The following is a 7,202-nucleotide window of genomic DNA, read 5'->3' as shown; positions in this document are numbered from 1 at the left end:
CTCTCTCTCTCTCTCTCTCTCTTCGTACGTTGTGTTTATTTATCAACTGATAATAAAACCATAACAGAGAATAAACAGGACTTTGGTCGATTACACATTTCTGCTTGTTGAACATAGGAGAAATTCAGATGCAAAGCAACTACACAACATTATATATATATATATATATATATATATATATATATATATATATATATATATATATATAATATATATATATATATATATATATATATATATATATATATACTGTATATATATATATATATATATATATATATATATATGCATGTGTATATACATATGCAGTATATATGTGCGATATACTGTATGTATGTATGTATATATATATATATATATATATATATATATATATATATATATATATATATATATATATATATATATATATATATATAATATACATACACACACTTTAATAATATATATGTGTGTGTGTTTGTTTGCCTGCGATTTCTACTTGAAAAGCTAAAAAATACACTGCGAGTGGAATAATGATAAGTATACTGTGAATTAGGCATCAAAAGAAAACACGCAAGATCTTCGAGCGATAAGAGGGTGGGAAATTATAAATAAGCTGAGGAAAGCAAAGGACGGCCGGAGAAACCGCAGTGCAGAAGGAATAAACTATTGGGAAATTGTTTGTTTATAGAACTGATAAATTATTGCGCGGGACCAAATCAGTGCGGGAAGCTTAAATATAAAAGAGAATAAATCATTAAGCTGCTGTGTGTTTTTAGTTGCGTCAGTTAATTATTGATTACGACTGAGCTGGCGTTTAAATGTTATAATGAATAAAATATTATTAAGACACTGCCGGTTGCGACAGTGGTGAAATGTAGGGAAAATGGAAGCAGGTTTTTTTTTTTTCGGAAAATGGGAGAAATAACAGTGAAAGAGAAAAAGGAACAGTTGGCTGAATGTTGTGATATGCTTGTTTACTTTACAACGTTTTCTGATGATTTCTCTCTCTCCTCTCTCTCTCTCTCTCTCTCTCTCTCTCTCTCTCTCTCTCTCTCTCTCTCTCTTTTGTTGGATCTATTTAGCATCAAATTCATGTTTCATTAATTCTCATAAAGAATACATTTTGTCTCTTTCTCTCTCTCAATTTCTTTATTATCAAATTCATGTTCTTTTATTTTTCCGTGTGCGGTCCCTTCTCTCTCTCTCTCTCTCTCTCTCTCTCTCTCTCTCTCTCTCTCTCTCTCTCTCTCTCTCTCAGCAAGTCATGTTCATTCAGGTGAATCGAGTCAGGATTTTCAAGAATCTCCATTTTCCGTATTTTTGGAGTTCTTCACTCACTTTTGGCTCTCCTGCCTCGTTGTAATGCATTGCCTCTCACAGCAGACACCTCTGCGTAATACTTTTAACGTATTTTCAGTCGATTCATTTAGATCATTACTGAATGTTCCAGTAGATAAAGATTCTCCAGATTATTTTCCATCTTCACATAAAGATTCCCCAGATTATTTTCCATCTTCGTTTAAAGATTCTACAGATTATTTTCCATCTTCGTATAAAGATTCTCCAGATTATTTCCCATCTTCGTATAAAGATTCTCCAGACTATTTTCCACCTTCGCATAAAGATTGTCCAGATTATTTTTCATCTTTGTATAAAGACTCCTCAGGTTATTTTCCATCTTCGTATAAAGATTCTCCAGATTATTTTCCATCTTCGTATATACTGTAGATTCTCCAGATTATTTTCCTCATATAAGGATTCTCCAGATTATTTTCCATCTTCGTATAAAGATTCTCCAGATTATTTCCCACCTTCGTAAAATGAAGATTCCCCAGATTATTTTCCATCTTTGTATAAAGATTCCCCAGATTATTTTCCATCTTCGTATAAAGATTCTCCAGATTATTTTCCATCTTCGTATAAAGATTCTCCAGATTGTTTTCCCCAGATTTATTATTTTCATCTTTGTATAAAGATTCTCAGATTATTTTCCATCTTCATAAAAGATTATTTTCCCTTCATATAGGATTCCAGATTGTTTTCCATCTTCGTATAATGATTCTCCAGATTATTTTTTCGTAAAATGAAGATTCTTCAGATTATTATAAATAAATTCTCCAGATTATTTTCCATTTTCGTGTAAAGATTCTCCAGATTATTTTCCATCCGTATAAAGATTCTAGATTATTTCATCTGTATAAAGAAGATTCTCGTATAAGATTATTTCTAACCATCTTCAGATTATTTTCCATCTTCGTATAAAAAGAGATTATTTTCCGATTATTTTACTTTCCATCTTCGTATAAAGATTCTCCAGGTTATTATCTGTCTCCATACATTTCTCTGATCATGTACGACAAATCGGTTTGTTTCTGTTTTACTGACGTTTGTTTGTTTGTCAGCAGGATTACGCAATAAGTTCGGTGTAGCCCTTTTAGAAAATTTAACCAAAGATGAGTGTCTGAACGGGCAACAAGTGACTAAATATTGAGAGATATACCAATGTAATTTTGAAGGACGGAATTCTTTTATGTTTGGGGGTGGGGCTTGTATTGTTCAGCCTTGGCGGAAGTTTGCGTTTCTTGTTCCAACGGCTTCTCGTGAATAAAATTTCAGGTAGTAAATCGAATTTCTTGTGTAACTTGCAGATAGAGGTGCGTGAAGAACTAAAAAAATTTAATACCGGAATACTCTTCTTATTAAATAAACTGAAGGCAAGATTCTCATGAATAATAAAAAAAATAAATGCTTGCAAATTCTGATGAGACAGATTGCAAGTGAGAAGTGTATACTGCCCTAAAATGGAAAACCGCAGTATCTACAAAATTTTCGAAATTGAGATATGCCACCTATTGGGCTCGCGAAACACTAATACACAAATTACTGCAGTTTCAGAATGATTCTTCAGTGCTTTATGTAGGGGGTCCCATTTACAGTATCTGCCAAATCAGTAGTCCAGGGGAAAACTGCAGTATCTATCATTTCTCTCAGTTTTGTATTTTTGCAGACACTGCAGTCTTCCATTTTAGGGCAGTATAGAGAAATTGTATAATACAAAGTCATTTCGTCCATCCTGTGCAGTAGCACAGGTGGGAGGTCAGCGGAGAATAAAGAAAATCACTCCGGTAAGTTGACCCTCCTGTTGAAAAATGAGAGACGACACGCAAATGGAGAATACGTAGGAGGAAATTTCAAACAATTCTCGAACGTCAGGTGTCTACTTGCGGTATTTGAAATTGAACAAAATCTAGACAATTATGGAAGACATGTTGGTGGTCGTGTTAATCCGACGCAAATCAGGAGCGACGTCATTTTCTCGTGCTGCTCTCCGTAGGGACTTGTCAGTTTGCAGAACTTCGGAAAATCGCGACGTTGTTTTTGGACTGTCGCTTTCCTTCCCGTTATTGCGCATGGGATTTCGTCGAAAGCAGTATTCGTTGTGGGAGAATGTCAGGTCGGATATGACATTTGTTATAGTTTTCGGTAAAAGAAAACTATTGAAATGGTTATTGGTCTGTCCGTCCGCCCTCAGATCTTAAAAACTACTGAACTAGAAGGCTGCAAATTGGTATGTTGATCATCAACCCTTGAATCATCAAACATACCAAATTGCAGCCCTCTAGCCTTAATAGTTTTTATTTGTTTTAAGTTTAAAGTTAGCCATGATCATTCGTCTGACACAGCAATAGGTGCCAACAACACAGGCCACCACCGGGCTGTGGCTGAAAGTTTCACGGGCCGTGGCTGAGAGTTTCATGCGGCATTATACGCTGTACAGAAAAACTCGATTGCGCCGAAGAAACTTAGGCGCATTTTTTACTTGTTTATGTTTGTTATAGATACGAAGTCCCTGACCATTTAACAGCTCCTCTGGAAATACGTGACTTCTAGATGCCCTGACGTATGAACGCTTCCGCTGAAATCTTCTGAAAGTCCGTAGAGGGAATGAAATGACGAACTCCTTTCCTGCGCCGCGTCTCGAACCCGTGCCATGGTGAGAAATACATTTTTCGCTTTTTCCATAACGATGGGAATGGCAAATTCTGGAATAAAGCAGCTAAGATCTATAATAAATTTCTGATCAGTCACTGAAAGAGAGAGATAAAGAACGGATTTTAGTTGTTATTCTTAAAATTCTAATAATTATATAATATATATATATGTATATATATATATATATATATATATATATATATATATATATATATATATATATATATATATATATATATATATATATATGAATGATTAATGATTCAATGAAAAGCCCTTGAAATGCAATGTCGTTCAGTGCCACGGACAAAATAAATTAGGAAATTACGTAATATTATGAAAGAGCAGAAACATTAGTTAAACCTGAAAAGTTAGAGAAAAGAATGATACCTAGGTGCTTATGATACCTGTAGGTATTATTATTATTATTATTATTATTATTATTATTATTATTATTATTATTATTATCATTATTATTATTATTATTAGAAAAAGACCTTCTTATCAGGTTTTGTTAACAAAATGGCACTTTCCAACAGCATTTATTTTATATGAGAACGCTCAATTCGTCTTATCAGTTGCTTTTCTTGCGCTGGAATGGTTGCAAGCAATTGACCGATATTCATTTCCGGTAGTTTAGTTCTCATGGGGTGTCGACTAGTTTCGCCCTCACGAGAAGGGCGAAACTAGTCTACACCCCACGAGAACTACCTCCTACACATCACTGAACCACCGGAAATGAATATCGGTCAATTGCTTGCAACCATTCCAGCGCAAGAAAAGCTAAATTGATAAGACGAATTGAGCGTTTACTATATAAAATAAATGCTGTTGAAACTGCCATTTTGTTTAACAAACCATATTATTATTATTATTATTATTATTATTATTATTATTATTATTATTATTATTATTATTATTATTATTCTTTGTTATGGCAATATAGATGCCTGTATCAGTAGAAGTAGTAGCAGCGTAGCAGTAGTATCGTTGTTGACAAAAAGAGCAAAGAACTTAGAGAGAAAGATAAGTCATGAGAGGTCGCACAGTCCTCAACAGACAGTCGAGTGATCATTGATCAAAAACCTGCTAATGCACTAATGGACGAAAAGTAGGTCCAACGTCACAAATTCCTGTGAAGAAGAAGAAGAAGAAGAAGAAGAAGAAGAAGAAGAAGAAGAAGAAGAAGAAGAAGAAGAAGAAGAAGAAGAAGAAGAAGAAGAAGAAGGTCCAAAGCTCTCATATTCCTCTTCCACGAAGTTCCCCAACCGGACTTTGATGGAGTGAATAGAGTCGGAACTTATTAAAAAGTTGGTGTGTGTCATTAGGAGGAAATTTCAAGAAGTCATCATCCGCTTTGCATCCGAGGGATATCTCTGGTGGATGAATTCGGTTGGATTAATGTGGATGGCATCCACTTTGCTCCTAAGGAATGCCTAAGGATGAGTGTGGATAATATGTGGGGTGATTTCAAAGACTGGCGAAGAGGTGACTTCTTTGTTGTTATTAGGAATCACTAAACGTCGGTGAGATTATTTTATGCTTATTTCTGTCACTGGGAAAAAATTATTTCTGTTTTAATCACTGAGAATTATGGACATTTTCAAAGATTAACTGTGGTCAGTTTGGTAACGCCATTTGCCTCTGATGTAACGCCAGATAATCTTGCAGATACAAATTATATATATATATATACACTATATATATATATATATATATATGTATATATGCTAATATATATATATATATATACTAATTTGGTGTGTATATATACACTTCTTTCTCTGATATATAATAGTATGTACTGCATATTATGATGTATATATATGTATATATATATACTGTATCACATATGTATATGTATATATAACTATATATATACATACATATATATATATATATATATATATATATATATATATATATATATATATATATATGTACAGTATATATTTATATAGGGTAAGAGAGTAAGAAATCGAAGAGGCGATACATCATATCGTTCGTAATTTATTAACAAATTGAAAATTTCTCTCTCTCTCTCTCTCTCTCTCTCTCTCTCTCCTCTCTCTCTCTCTCTCCACAAGAAAAAAAAAATGGGAAAATCCATGTTTCTCATTAACGTGAAAATGGCATCGCTCATTTGCATATATCCAGAACTCGAGAGTCGAGCGTCAGAGAGATAAGATGCTTTAAATGATGAGATGCTTTAATTGATGAGATGCTTTAAATCATGAGATGCTTCAAATGATGCTGCGAGGCGATTAGTCTTCGTTGTATTGATCTTCGCAGCATCCTTGCAAATTGAAGAACATTTATCTTGCAAGCGTAATGCGTTTCTTGAGGCAAAGTGCGGATGAAAAGGTAAACGCCGGCGTCTCTACGTAGATAATGACGAAAGGTAAATAGGATGAGATTTAGAGATTTAGTGCCAGTGTTTTGATATAAGAAGTGTGGGAATGATTGAAGGTATGAGGGTTTTATATTTATATAGATATACATATATATATATATATATATATATATATATATATATATATATATATATATATATATATTTATCAACACACAATCACAGTATATGTATAACGCCCTTGCTTTCCACATGTGATCCTGACGTGAGTCAGAAATTTATATATATATATATATATATATATATATATATATATATATATATATATATATATATATATATTTATACAGTATATGTATACACATGTATATATGATTTTATATGTATGTGTGTGTGTGTGTATGTACGCGCGCTATAAATAGATGCATACATACATGCTCCCATACATATTTGCTTGATAACGTCTTTATTGGCATCAATAAAAATGAGCTTACAAATCATTAGGAAATAATTGTATCCCAGCAGCAGATGGAATTTCAAATGTCAGATGTTAAAATGGGACTGTGTATCTTATTTGAATGAAAAGAATTAAACAAGCTTGCTGTTGAGAGAATGATGAAACTAATATAGCGGAAGTCCGGAAGCATTACAATTTTGAAATCTGTTGACATCACGTGCTAAGGATGATAACAGTTATTTTTTCAACTTGCGATTCGTATCTTCAAATCAGGCAGTTGCAATTGCGAAGTCCTAACTCTAAAATGATACACATTCAACGAATTTTCAATGGAAAAATGAAAAAGAAACCATCAAAGGCAATCAATAAAAACAACAGTAGAGTCCTAGAGGATTATGGAAAACGATTGCATAA

This window comes from Macrobrachium rosenbergii, chromosome 15 (genome assembly GCF_040412425.1).
Source record: "Macrobrachium rosenbergii isolate ZJJX-2024 chromosome 15, ASM4041242v1, whole genome shotgun sequence".
Classification (NCBI taxonomy): Eukaryota; Metazoa; Arthropoda; class Malacostraca; order Decapoda; family Palaemonidae; genus Macrobrachium; species Macrobrachium rosenbergii.
The sequence above is the reverse complement of the archived record's forward strand: the minus strand, read 5'-3'. Positions refer to the sequence as shown.